The sequence below is a fragment of the Bombus pyrosoma genome, linkage group LG6, assembly GCF_014825855.1.
Source record: "Bombus pyrosoma isolate SC7728 linkage group LG6, ASM1482585v1, whole genome shotgun sequence".
In the NCBI taxonomy this organism is placed as follows: Eukaryota; Metazoa; Arthropoda; class Insecta; order Hymenoptera; family Apidae; genus Bombus; species Bombus pyrosoma.
In genome coordinates this window covers 10,491,912-10,504,234 of record NC_057775.1, presented here as the reverse complement: position 1 = coordinate 10,504,234, position 12,323 = coordinate 10,491,912, and the positions used below count along the sequence as shown (strand labels likewise).

Genomic DNA, 12,323 nt, shown 5'->3' with positions numbered 1-12,323 from the left:
GACTCGAAAGGAAATAATCGAATCCACTGTGGTACTATGCACTATATGAAAAAAATTATTCTGGTTTAACGAATTTCTTAAAATAAATATCAATGTCGCTTCTCGTAGACCACTTTCTTCTTTTTCAAACATCTGTTATATAACTTTGTTATCGAGTTTTTGTTTTTATTTTTGTTTTTATCTTTGTGACAAGACAGAAAAATTCATCGTACAATTAATTATTTATTCTTCCTCAGAGCTCATAATTGCGTAATTCTTTAAAAAAAAATTATCTTGAACATTTGCAGTTTATTTAAATCAATTTCATAACAGATAAGTTTGAGAGAGATTTTGCGGTATTACTAAATGAAATAAAAAAGTTTGCTAGAGTGCAATGAATAGAAAGAACAAAATTAAGCAGAGTTTTTGCACATATTTCGTGTTTATTCGATTGCCGACGTGTGATTAAAAAATGAGTAAAACAACAGACGCTTCTTTTCCTATTTTCGCATAAACTTACTAAGCATATTCGCTGAATGGGCTTGCGTTTTTAAATTCTACGCTCCGTCGAATAACTTTCAATTAATTCAAACCATTTAAATTCATTTCAAACTATTAATTCGGCAGAATATGAAGTTATGAACGGATAACTGCAACTATCTGAGTAACTTGATTCCTGTTCTTTTCCATTTAAGTCAGCCACTGTATTTGGCGATTATAATGCAAAACTCTTTCATTTCATCTAGATTGAGAAAGTTATGAAGTTCTTAGCTACTGTGTGGTTAATACTGTCTTCTACTCAATACCATTCTGCGAAATCATGGATTTCCAAATTGACGCTTGCTTCCAGAAATATAAATTTAGTTTGATTTTATCTCTATAGTTAAATTGATTCGATAAATATTTCATCTAATTTCTTGTTCGCCAAGGGTTTCGTTCTATGAATATATACTTTAAAACTGACGTATTGATTAGTACAATTTTTCTACAATTAAGAAATCTATATAAGTTGAATAAAAAATTAATTAAAGCATTTACATACGAAGGAAATGTTTATAATTACATTGTTCCGTGGCCAAAAAATCTCAAACTCGACATATTTTACAGCGCTTCTACCAAGTGCATAGAAAAAAATAAAACAAAATTACAAACTCCGACTTTCTTCTTACAACTGGAACGAATATGAAATTCTGAATCACGGCCAATAGAATTTCAAACAAAGAATATATCTGAATACTTGTATCACAACGATCGATGTTACGAATTTTGAAATTCAAAATGAAATAAGAAATTCGATACTTATTATAGCCTAACTCGTTACATATCTTTAACAAAAATATAAAAATATAAGAAAATAAATATAGAGAATATAGATATCTTTCGTATTGCAGTGTTATCTATTGTATTTGTTTCTTTGCTATCACCTAAAAAGATTTTAAACTTCTTTTCTATGGTATTATTAAGAATTATGATTTTCAACTTGGAAACGTCTGCATATTTCCATAACCATACGATTTTAAATAGATTCTATAAATTTCATAACATTTCTATGTTATTAAATTCTACTTATGATCTATAACAAACACAACAATTGTTATTTATATTTTGCATCGTATTAGTTGCCTTTAATTGCCTTTCACTTTCCAAATTCCATTGACGAAAAACATGCAAATCACTGACAGCTCAATTGTTAGCGAAAACTCCATATAATTCGTTACGCAAGTGCAAACCAATTTCAGGCAAAGAACATAAATCTGCACGGAACAGAGCATTTCAATGTTAGGTTAATATCTCTATTGTACCTTGACCACATAGTTATTTACGCTATTATTGTTCAACAAAGCGGTCAGTCATCAGCAGTAAAGGCGTTTTACGTGTTGTTTCTGTTTTTAATTAGTACATATAGCGTGTCGTAAAAAATTGGAACAGTTTACGACGTCGAAATAATTCGAAATAAAATAACTTTTGTTAGTTACTCAAGGAAATAGTAGTGCAACGTGATATTAACAATACGATGAGTTTGAGAATAGCGATTTAATGTCAAAATCTTTTGTCGGAGTTTGTTTTTTCAAACAATTTGGATTATTGCATACCGTAATAACACTTATTTCTTGTTGTACAAGAAAATAATTTTATAGCTTTTGTAATAGTTCTAAAGTTAAAGTTTAAGCTAAAGTTAAACTTAAAGACGATATAAAAATAGCATAAACAAAAAATCTCGCTTATCCAAAATAATATGAAAAAACAAAATTGTTCGGATAATTGAATGATATCACTTTTCTCATATAAAATTTCTCTTCTTCAAATATAGATTAAAATTAATTGGCAGTTTCTTTAAATATTTCTGGATCCCATATCTTTTTGGTTGCTAAATCTTATTATAATTCTTTCACCAGAAATAACTGCATAGATTTATATTCTTTTAGTATTTTAAACTATCGAAACGCTTTTTCCAATGCCTCGGACGTTTGGGCGTCAGAAGGCATCTCTTCATTGCCAACAGCGTTCACTGTTTCTATTTCTATGAAATCGTCTCTATCGCGATGAAAACATTTCGTTGCGTTAGTATATTTAAGATTTTTTACTGTTGCCAGGGAGATCTACCTGCTTTAGACAATATTCTATATCAAGTTTGTGCTTTTTAATGTCGTCATCGTGGCTTTTTCAACGTCATGTATTTTTCCTGATCCCGTTGCACTCACTCCACTCTCCAGTTTTTTAATTACGTTAGAATGTTATTAGTTTCATATTAAATCCTTCCAATCAGAATTCACTGAATCGAATAAAGCAAAGGACACTTTGTGCACGAACAGTAATAAAATATAATAAAATATAAATATATAAATATATAATAGTAATAAAATAATATATTCGAAACGGAAAAATATATTCAGTGGTGGGCGTAATTAACATAATAATTAATTATGGAAGGTATATGAATTTGTTAACGAAATAGAATGACTGGTTAATAAGGATTAGAACATTAATAAAATGTAATCTTTGAAACAATCTATTAACGTCATTAGTCGCCAATAAGTAAATTTGATTAAACGTCGAAGGACTAACGGACGTTAAAAGCGATAATATAAGAGATATTAATAATTGCGTGAATGTTGAAACTCGAAATGCTCCCATATATTGATATAATATTTCGGGTATCGTATCTTTACGAGTGTCCTCGAATTAGGGATCGAAAGCTTTAATCTTGGCGGAAGATTCGTACGTGACTGCCTTGAACGAGGTGGCCGGGATACATTTTCGAAATGCAACAGCTGCGTCGATTTTGAGCGACACGTGCTACAGCTATGAAATATGCCATCCTGAGAATCGTTTTGTCATGAGAATCGGACGTGTTATCTTGGTCGAATGTGGGGGATTATAGTTGGAAGACGATCGGTATAGAGGGTGCAATAAATTAAGCGGAGATTTTGTGATTCTTAACGAATGAATAACACGTACGTTTCTTTCGATTATACGAATTTTTGGTACGTGTATTTATTCCATCTTATTTACATATTTTACATATTGTTCATTCACATTACATGTCATCATTATTTTATTTACATGAGAAATAATTACATACGTGAATTTTTGTTTACGCGAGAATAATTTGTAATCTAGGGACCTTATGAATTTAAAATAATTCTTGTAACTAAGAGATTATTGTTTTTGTAGTAACATCCGGGTTACGGGACTTTATATACTTACATTTTTCTTTCGTTAGCTTGGATTTTTAATAACGGTGTATTTATTGTTAGAACTCATATGTGTGTTATATTGATGTAAAGTATTCATTATTTAAGAATATTAAATATTATATTTCATTGAATTAAATCATATCATTAATGGGCGGATTTTTGGAAATGAAAAGTTATTATTTTAGTAGAAAGAAAATCTGAACACACCCGGTATATAATGCGAAGCTGTAATACGCGAGAGAAGTAGTAAATGAGCTGTACAAAAGGCAGAATGCATTATTTATTTAACGATCAAGGATCGAAGATAACGACGCATGGAAAATTTCTCAAGCATCTGTCTGAGTGAAAATAAGAGTTGTGTGAAGTGGAATTTAATGCGCGCTAGATTTTCATCGCTTTATCGACGATTCCGTTTCGTGATCGCGTGTTCTAAAAATCTTGTTTCTAGTTTGTTTCTCATTTGGCTAAATAAATTCACAAAATACATTGTACATGAATATATGTAGCGTAGCATCTCGTTAAGGAATCAGAATAATTTGAAATCGACTTTCACACGAAGATCGAAATTAATTTAAATGATCCGTTTTATCTACATTATAGTGTACTATGTTGCTACGATAAACTGCCGATGTAATTAATTGAGAGTTCGGTCTTCTTTGTCAGAATAATTTGATAACAAAACTGTAAAAAATGTTGCCCTTTTTACACAATTACAGTGGTGAACAAAAGAAATCTTATAAGATAAGATATGTAAAAAACAATGTAATTTTGTTAACTAGACCTAAATTCAATAAAAGCGATCTAAGGCAAAATTTATGATTGTAACGAATACTTGTGAAAAATTTCTAGTCCTTGTAAAAAATGCATAGCGTGTTCTTCTATCCATCACTGTAGGTTTACTTTCCTGAGCGAATGCTCGCTCGTGGTTGCACCGCTAAGGTGTGTTTAGATCAAGCTGTAGCAGCACATGACTCAACGGAAAATTTGAATTGGGAGAGACTCGTATTATTCTTCCTTGGAATATCAACGTTATTTTGGTTTGCTAGGTTCAAAGGTAAACGAACTCCGGACAAAATATTATCGCTGTTATTTGTAATTGTCAACCAGAGTTACATTTGAACTTTTTATAATAACACCGGTCGATACAAATAGATAAACGTGCTCTCTAGGACAGTCATTATAGCGAGTCATTATAGCGAGTCATTATAGCGAGTTGAATAGTTGAACAATTAGAGAGTTGAATAGTAGCATTGAGCAAGCGACAACCAAACACTATCATACATTATCTCTGTACTTGTACTTACAGTGATTTTAATATACATTGACTATTACAATTTTATTACTCGTCTCTTTACGAGTATAATAATCCACCTCAAAGCGAACCAATGTCTGTTGTTGTTACGTCGCGTGAAGCGGTCCGCGCTTAGATACACATTTCAGCTACACACCTCAGATACACATCTTAGATACACATCAGAGTTACATATCAGTTCGAAAACAGTCAGATCTCGACAACACTCATTCACCTTCGCCAACACGAAACGAGTCTCAGGTCGTACTCAACCGTAGCTTGGCAGTCGACACTTGCATCATTGTAGCAAATATAAAGGGTAAATTGTTGTTGGAAATACATATTATAACCTGTTAACCGCAGTGTTCTACAAAATCAACCACCCCTATTTTCCTAACCGAAATACGGGGATCTGTTCGTGGTGTCGATTATTCTAATCGTAACGGGAATTTACGACTCCCGTTGATGCGCTTCCTCGCGATCGCGTCTCCCCACGACTGGTCGAACAAACAGTAGTTCTTCTACTTTATTAAAATTAAAGTATAAACGAGCATTTATTCGTCGTTTGCTCGTTAAAATCGAAAACGTACTATGTTCTTGCTCGTTTGGTCTAAACGCACCTTTAGATGGTTTCGAGCCGCGTCTAAATTAATTTCATAAGAAACGGCTTTGTCGGTGTTTGCGAGCATCGACACTCTGGTTCGTGCAAAGTTAAATAGGATTAAGAGTAGGTTACAGAGACATGTATTCCTTCTGCATTACGAAACTCCTTAGTTTGGTGATCATTCGCGGCGCTAATAGTTTCTGTCCCTGTTGTCCTACGCTTTTCTAATTTTATTAAACACCAACTTCCGATGTGTTGTGGCGAATGTATGTCCTCGTGGCGCGTTCCGACGATGACGGGGGCGTTGGTAGGAATTCCCTTTTATCATTGGTGTTGGAGCGTTCGTCTGATCGCCGTTTGCCCTTGTTTGGAGGAAGTCTATCAAATGGGTATAATCGGGCAGTCTTTCGTTTGGCAACGTGCGATGCCATTGTTGGACGGTGGACTGAGGTAACTTCGAGGCGATCAGGTCGCCTATTACGGTATTCGACGTCAGCGGATCGCCTAATTTCTCTAACGCTTCCAAATTTATCTTGAAAGTTTTGATGAGGTCCTCTACGGTTTCGGGCGTTTCTTTCGCCATCTTGGGATAATAGAGGAGTGCATGCTAGTGACGCGCGCATATTTGACGATAGCAGTCAAATTTGTCTCGCAGAATGTTTATGGCGATAGAGTAATTAGACTCCGTGACGTCCAACGACTGGATGATTTGCGCAGCCTTTCATGTCAATGCTGATCGGAGATGATAGAATTTTTGGAATGGTGTCAATTGTTCATCCCGATCTATCGTTGACGAGAAGGAGTCGTAAAATGAATGCCAATTCTCGAGGGTGCCATCAAAGGTAGGTATCCGAATCTCCGATAGTTTAAACGGCGCAGACTCGCGACCGGCGGCTGATTCGCCGTTTGTCGATTTCGACGGCGTGACTAGTCGTATGTTGTTTAGTTGATTGATTACTCGGAGTTCTAATTTTTCATATTTGTCTGCTATTTCAAAGCCGCGAGCGGTTTCTCCCTCATCTATATTTATAATCTCGTTTTGAATGGGATTCTCATTTTTAATTTGGATTAACTCGCTCTCTTACGGACAGACGGATTGTTCGATTTCGTCAAATCTTTTTGATGAGCGTGTAAAGTGACCGGTACAATTGCCTCGGCGTCGGCGCAAGGCGGCGAGTTCGTCTCCGGTTGCCATTATTTGTTATATAATTGATACTGAAATTGTTGGAATTTACTTCTGTTGATGATAGTACAACTGCGGCGGGAGATTGCGTGGATTCACGTGACACTATATGGTCACTGGTGAGTGTACTCTTCACTGACACTGAATCCGGCTCGGAGGACCATGTATTTTCAACCAGTCGCGGAGAGACGCGTTCGCGAGATATCACGTCAGCGGGAATCGTAAATTCCCGTTACGATTATAATAATCGACACCACGAGTTGATCGATCCCCTGATTTCCGTTAAGATAATAGGGGTGATTGTTTTGATATAACACCGCGTTAACAGGATATAAAATATATGTATTTCCAACAACTTCATATACAATATGGATAAGACGTTATGTAAGATACAGAATGATTGACGGATGCGAACCGAGGAAGAGAATTTGACTGTTCTAGAGCTTGAGAAAGAGTGAGTTTCGTGTTCGTGTGATTACGGAGGAAATTTTTTTTATTGTTTGTTTTTAATTTTACAATTTGTCCAGTGGGACACTAGGTAAAATGTTGTAACATGTGATTGAATAGCATATGGATGGTTACGCCCAGCGGGGTACCATCTTCGTGTTTTTTAGGTTATATCCTTTGTGAGATCAGCTGGGTGTTTCCTTTTTAGTCTTCTTTCTATGCTTGTGTTAATCGTTTCCGTAGCCAGCCGGTTTAACCCTTAGAGTGGATTACTTTTAAAGGATTACTTTAAAAAGTAGGTCTTAAAATACTTAAGTTAGAAGTTTCGGTTTAGGATGGGTTTCTAGGTTTATTGAGGGTCGGAATAACGGTGCGTGGGCCGTAGAAGGCCCGACAGCGAGGGATGGCGTGTGTATTGTCTCACGCGGCGTAACACATCGAGTCAATTGTAAAAATAAGAGGGACTACGTTGTACATTTGTTACTATGATAATAGGAACATTGATTTCATAAAATACAGTTCTAATTTTTTAATGGAAATAAATATATCTTTCGTTAGTCGGCGCAATAACAGCCATAAACGAGAAAAAGAAAGGTGAAATCATACAGACCATTCGAGAAACCTGCTCGAACCTCATAAACAATAATAGACATATAGTACTTAAATTTCACCAAATGTTCAAATTGGACAAATTGTGAATGTAAATTATTAAATAAAAAAAAAATATAGTAATTTACCTGAGTCTCGGCTCATCAAGGCATACCTGGAAACAAAAAAGCGGACACCATAAGCAAGGAAGCAACAACGGGTCCATTAAACAATAGAAAAAAAAATTAAAAAAGCAATAGAAAAACCAATCCCTTATGAAGACCTCCTCGGATCGATCTACAATATCGAGAAAGAGAAATGGAACACGACGAAAGGAACGAAAACACGACTTGGTAAAAGACTTCTATCAACAAACGCCCATTCTCAACATAAATAGAAAATAAAAGTCGACTATGACAAGGCTCAGAATCGGACACACGAAAATCACTCACGAATACCTCCTATGCAAAACAACACCAATAATTTGCAACCAGATAACATCCATATAAGATAAGGGTAGCTGCTATATGCTAGATAATAATATCTTTTATCTAAACCCAAAGATTTAAGTACAAATTGAATTGAAAGATCGCTTTGATATCAAAGAATCACATTATAGACGCTCTAAATTAGCTGAAAGAAATAAAGGACAACGAGACGAAATAAAAGAAGAAAAAGAAAATATTTTTTCTCTTAATTATTTGGTTCAGACGTTTTGATACAAAATAAATATGTAAACTCATGAGTTGTAGTTGTAAGGCTCGCATCGAAGGTTACTTGCAAGAAAAGGTCGTGAACAGTCTCGATAGCCAAAAATGTTACATAGTATTAGTATTTTCTTTTTTTTAGCTATGATCGCTCAAGTCAAAGGAGTGCGACCATCCTTAATAAGAAAAGATTAGAAACATGTAATATGTAATTTGTAACGAATAATTACAAAAGGGTAAAAGAGATCAGTATGAAAGAGTTTGAAAAAGTAGCCTCGAAGGCTCCAACTTCCAGCTGAAATTGAATTTCGTTCAGCCTTTGTTAAACGTAACCCCTGGTCGTCCCTTTTCCATTTACCCTTCGTATCAATTCATTCTCGAGATGGGAGCAGGTGGTATTGAAAAATTGATACAGCCGAAATCTTAAAGGAATCGTTAGTGGTTTCGTTCAACGTAGACAGCGCGAGGACACTACGTTGAGATCTCTTCAAGAAACTTTTCTCGTTTCAGTCCATGCTTTTTCGTACTAAGATTCAGTTTCGCAAACTCTTCGGAAAACATTTACAAGCAAAAGTATAGCGATAAGGAATAACGTTTAATTTGCTTGTACTTCTGGCAAATATTTGCATGTTTTTTTTATTTATTTATTTATTTAAATTTTACAATTTGTCCAGTAGGACATTTGGTAAAATATTATAGCTGTAAATTAAATATTTGCATGTGCTTTAAAACTGCAACTCGTGGAATAATATATATATAAAATAGAAGATATTTAATTAATTTAGATGTAGAACATTTTCAAGATTATTTGAAGCTCAACTTTTTTTTTAATTAGAAAAATATATTGTTTTCTGTAGATTCCTATTAAGAATTCGGTTAATCAGATTCTTATGAGGGAAAAGAAGAAACTTTTGTACTCGACATTTTTTTTACGACCATAATTTCGATATTTCCTCGGTACTGGAGTTCACAATGTGTTTGGAATAAATTAATTATTCAAACCCTCAATAGTAGCAAATACTCTTGTTCGTATTGTAGAATTCGGATAATTCTACTGTTAGGAATAGATTTTTATTCGGATGATAATGTATTCGATACGAAGAGAGGATTTTTTAGAAGGGATAATATTGAATATATTATACGTGAGAAATTATTTTACGACATCTTTCTATGCGTGGTAAGATTGTTTTCTGGAATTCTGCCAAGATCAAGACTCTCGAACGATAATCGACTTCAAGAACTTGAAAGGATTCTGTCTCATCCGCAGTGACGTTTTCCATCATGTCTCCGTTAAGGTAGTACGCAATTTCCGGATCTTCCGGGAAGAACATCTTCGGATGGAGATCATCAGAACCTCGTCAATTGAGCAGGAAATAATGAGAAAATTACTTTACGCGTTTATTAAGACTCGATGCTTGAACGAGGACTAAAACGGAGGAATAGTTTCTTTCACGTAGAATGTACAGTTATATTTTTAAGAAACTTAAGAATTACATTTGATCAATAATTTAATCGAATTTTCATAAAGACCGTCAGTTTATTAAATCTTTTTAAGATAAAAACACTCATATCGCGTATTTATTCTCAACAATATTCGCTAACGAAATAAATAATTTTGTCGTTCTTTTTTCATATTTGTTGAACTATTTTGACGTATATATAGAATAGGTGAAATATAAGTCGATAATTCGAGATCGAAATCTGAATTTACGAGTGGCGTGATAAATTTGGCGCGCAACGAAGATGGCTTTAAAAAAGAATCTTAAGAAAGTTCTGTTGCTCGGTTATAAGCGAAAGCATAGGCAGAATAGAAGACAAAGGACCAGGTGTCAAGGACGATATCGAGAACCCTTGAAAGCGTTCGCGATCAATCGTCACTGGTTTATCTCCATTTCGCTAGACTGCATTCTTGACTTACGATCGAGGCTGTGCCAGCAGATCGATGAACATCTGCGAGATAAACAGCGGAAAATGGGAGAAATATGAACGAAAAACCGAGAGAAGTTTGAGAACCAACAGACATATTTTTCGATCTGAGATCTTTTACATACCTGTTTGTATGAAAGCGCGATTAAATTTATTTAAAAAAATTAGGAGCCTATGGGAATAAAATAGAATTTTAAAGATAGTAGATTATTCGGTGATAAAACTTTTCTACGAACGAAATAATTATCTTCGGGAGATATGTATACTTCAAAAGTTATATCGATCAATTCTATAAATGGAAAAGTAAAAGTAATAATATTATATACGCTATTTTTTAAATTAAATTAAATGGTTGAGTAGAGGGTGTAGATTTAGGTACATTTTATTTTATTTCATTATTATATTATTCTTCGTTTTATATCTTCTTTTTACATTATTCTATTTTATTTATTATATCATAATATTATATTATATTGTAAGTAATCCATTAGTAATACGAGGGAGGAAAGATGCGCAAGTAAGTGAATAATGGATTAATAATTATAATTATTGGAAACTTAACAGCTAATTGTAACAATAATTCTGACTAGTAAGTAATTGATAAAAAATAACTAAGTACTTAAATATAACTTAAATATCAGGAATTACTAACTATAATAGAATAAGAACAAAAACAATGATGCAGACAAGATCTAAAACGATATAAGGAATCGTTGGTGTGTGTTTAAGCGAGGTGGTTGCAGAAAAAAGCTATGCATGCTAAAGGCATGTAGTATCATGCGGTTGAAGCAGCTAAAATAACCGTAGAATGTACGACGATGTTCAACTTGCAGTAGTTCACAACGACGTACATTTTTGGATGGAACATTAAGTATACATTTCTCTATAATGTCAGGACCGATTATTAGATCAGATGTATAGGGTGATTTATTTTAATTTTTCTTTTACCTTAACCAAAGTAGAGTCGAACAGTGTATAGGATGTTTTAAAAAACGGGACAAGAATTTGAGTATATAAATTGCGTCGTTCAGGAGCCACGTTGTTCAACTCTATAAATTGAAAAGTAAAAAAAGTGATGATATATCATAAACATTATTTTCAAACCTACCTTGCAATTCATTATTATTCGTATTATCTGTTTTTACCAAACGAGCTCATGGCGGTGGATAATCAGTGTTTTCTAAGAATCGGATACTGATCGTGTATTTATGTAATAAACTTGAAAAATTGACAAAGAACGGGGTTGATCAGTTACACCCTTTTTTTTTATTTATAAACTTGTAATAATTCTTTTTCGCCCTTAACGTTTATCTCTTCAAGGTTGATTCTGTATTCGATATTGACAGACCGTGCTGTTCAAAATTCCATTATACCGTTAGTCGAAACATACGATTTTGGTCTCAAGGTGTTTCTCGTGGCAGAACTTACTCGCGAAAGTAATTTCGGTATATTCGAAAGTCGAGAAGTCAATTCGATAGGAAACTTTTCGCGCAAAGCGCCGGTGTATCATATTATTCACGGGAAACTTTAAAGCGGAATATTGATTAAAAACGACGCTTTATAATACGAATTTCAGTTTCAAGAATATACCAAAGAGAAGAACAGAAAGTTCAAGTAATTAAACGATAGGTGAAAAATATTCGTACGTTCTCCAACTTGCTGCATTTCTTCCTGAATCTTCGTTATCCCTGTTGGGAATGATTCTCTTGTTGGTTCATTTTTATCTTCGTTACGTTAATTACTTATTTGCCAAGGTGAAGGCATTTTGCGGTATTTTATTCGAAAGTTTGAGAAGTAAATCTCACCGAGATGATTTTTTGCTGTGCTGTGTTTGTGCGACGAATGTTCGCAAATTCATTTCGCCAGACGATGAGGCGACCCCGAATTGAGGGTTCTCAGG

At 34.1% G+C, this 12,323-nt stretch overlaps 1 protein-coding gene across 1 annotated transcript in view; it reads left to right on the top strand.

Moving 5' to 3' along the window:
* LOC122568370 (gamma-aminobutyric acid receptor alpha-like) overlaps positions 1-12,323 on the top strand; it is a 106,959-nt gene that overhangs the window by 1,971 nt on the left and 92,665 nt on the right. The gene's annotated exons all lie outside the window — the stretch shown is intronic.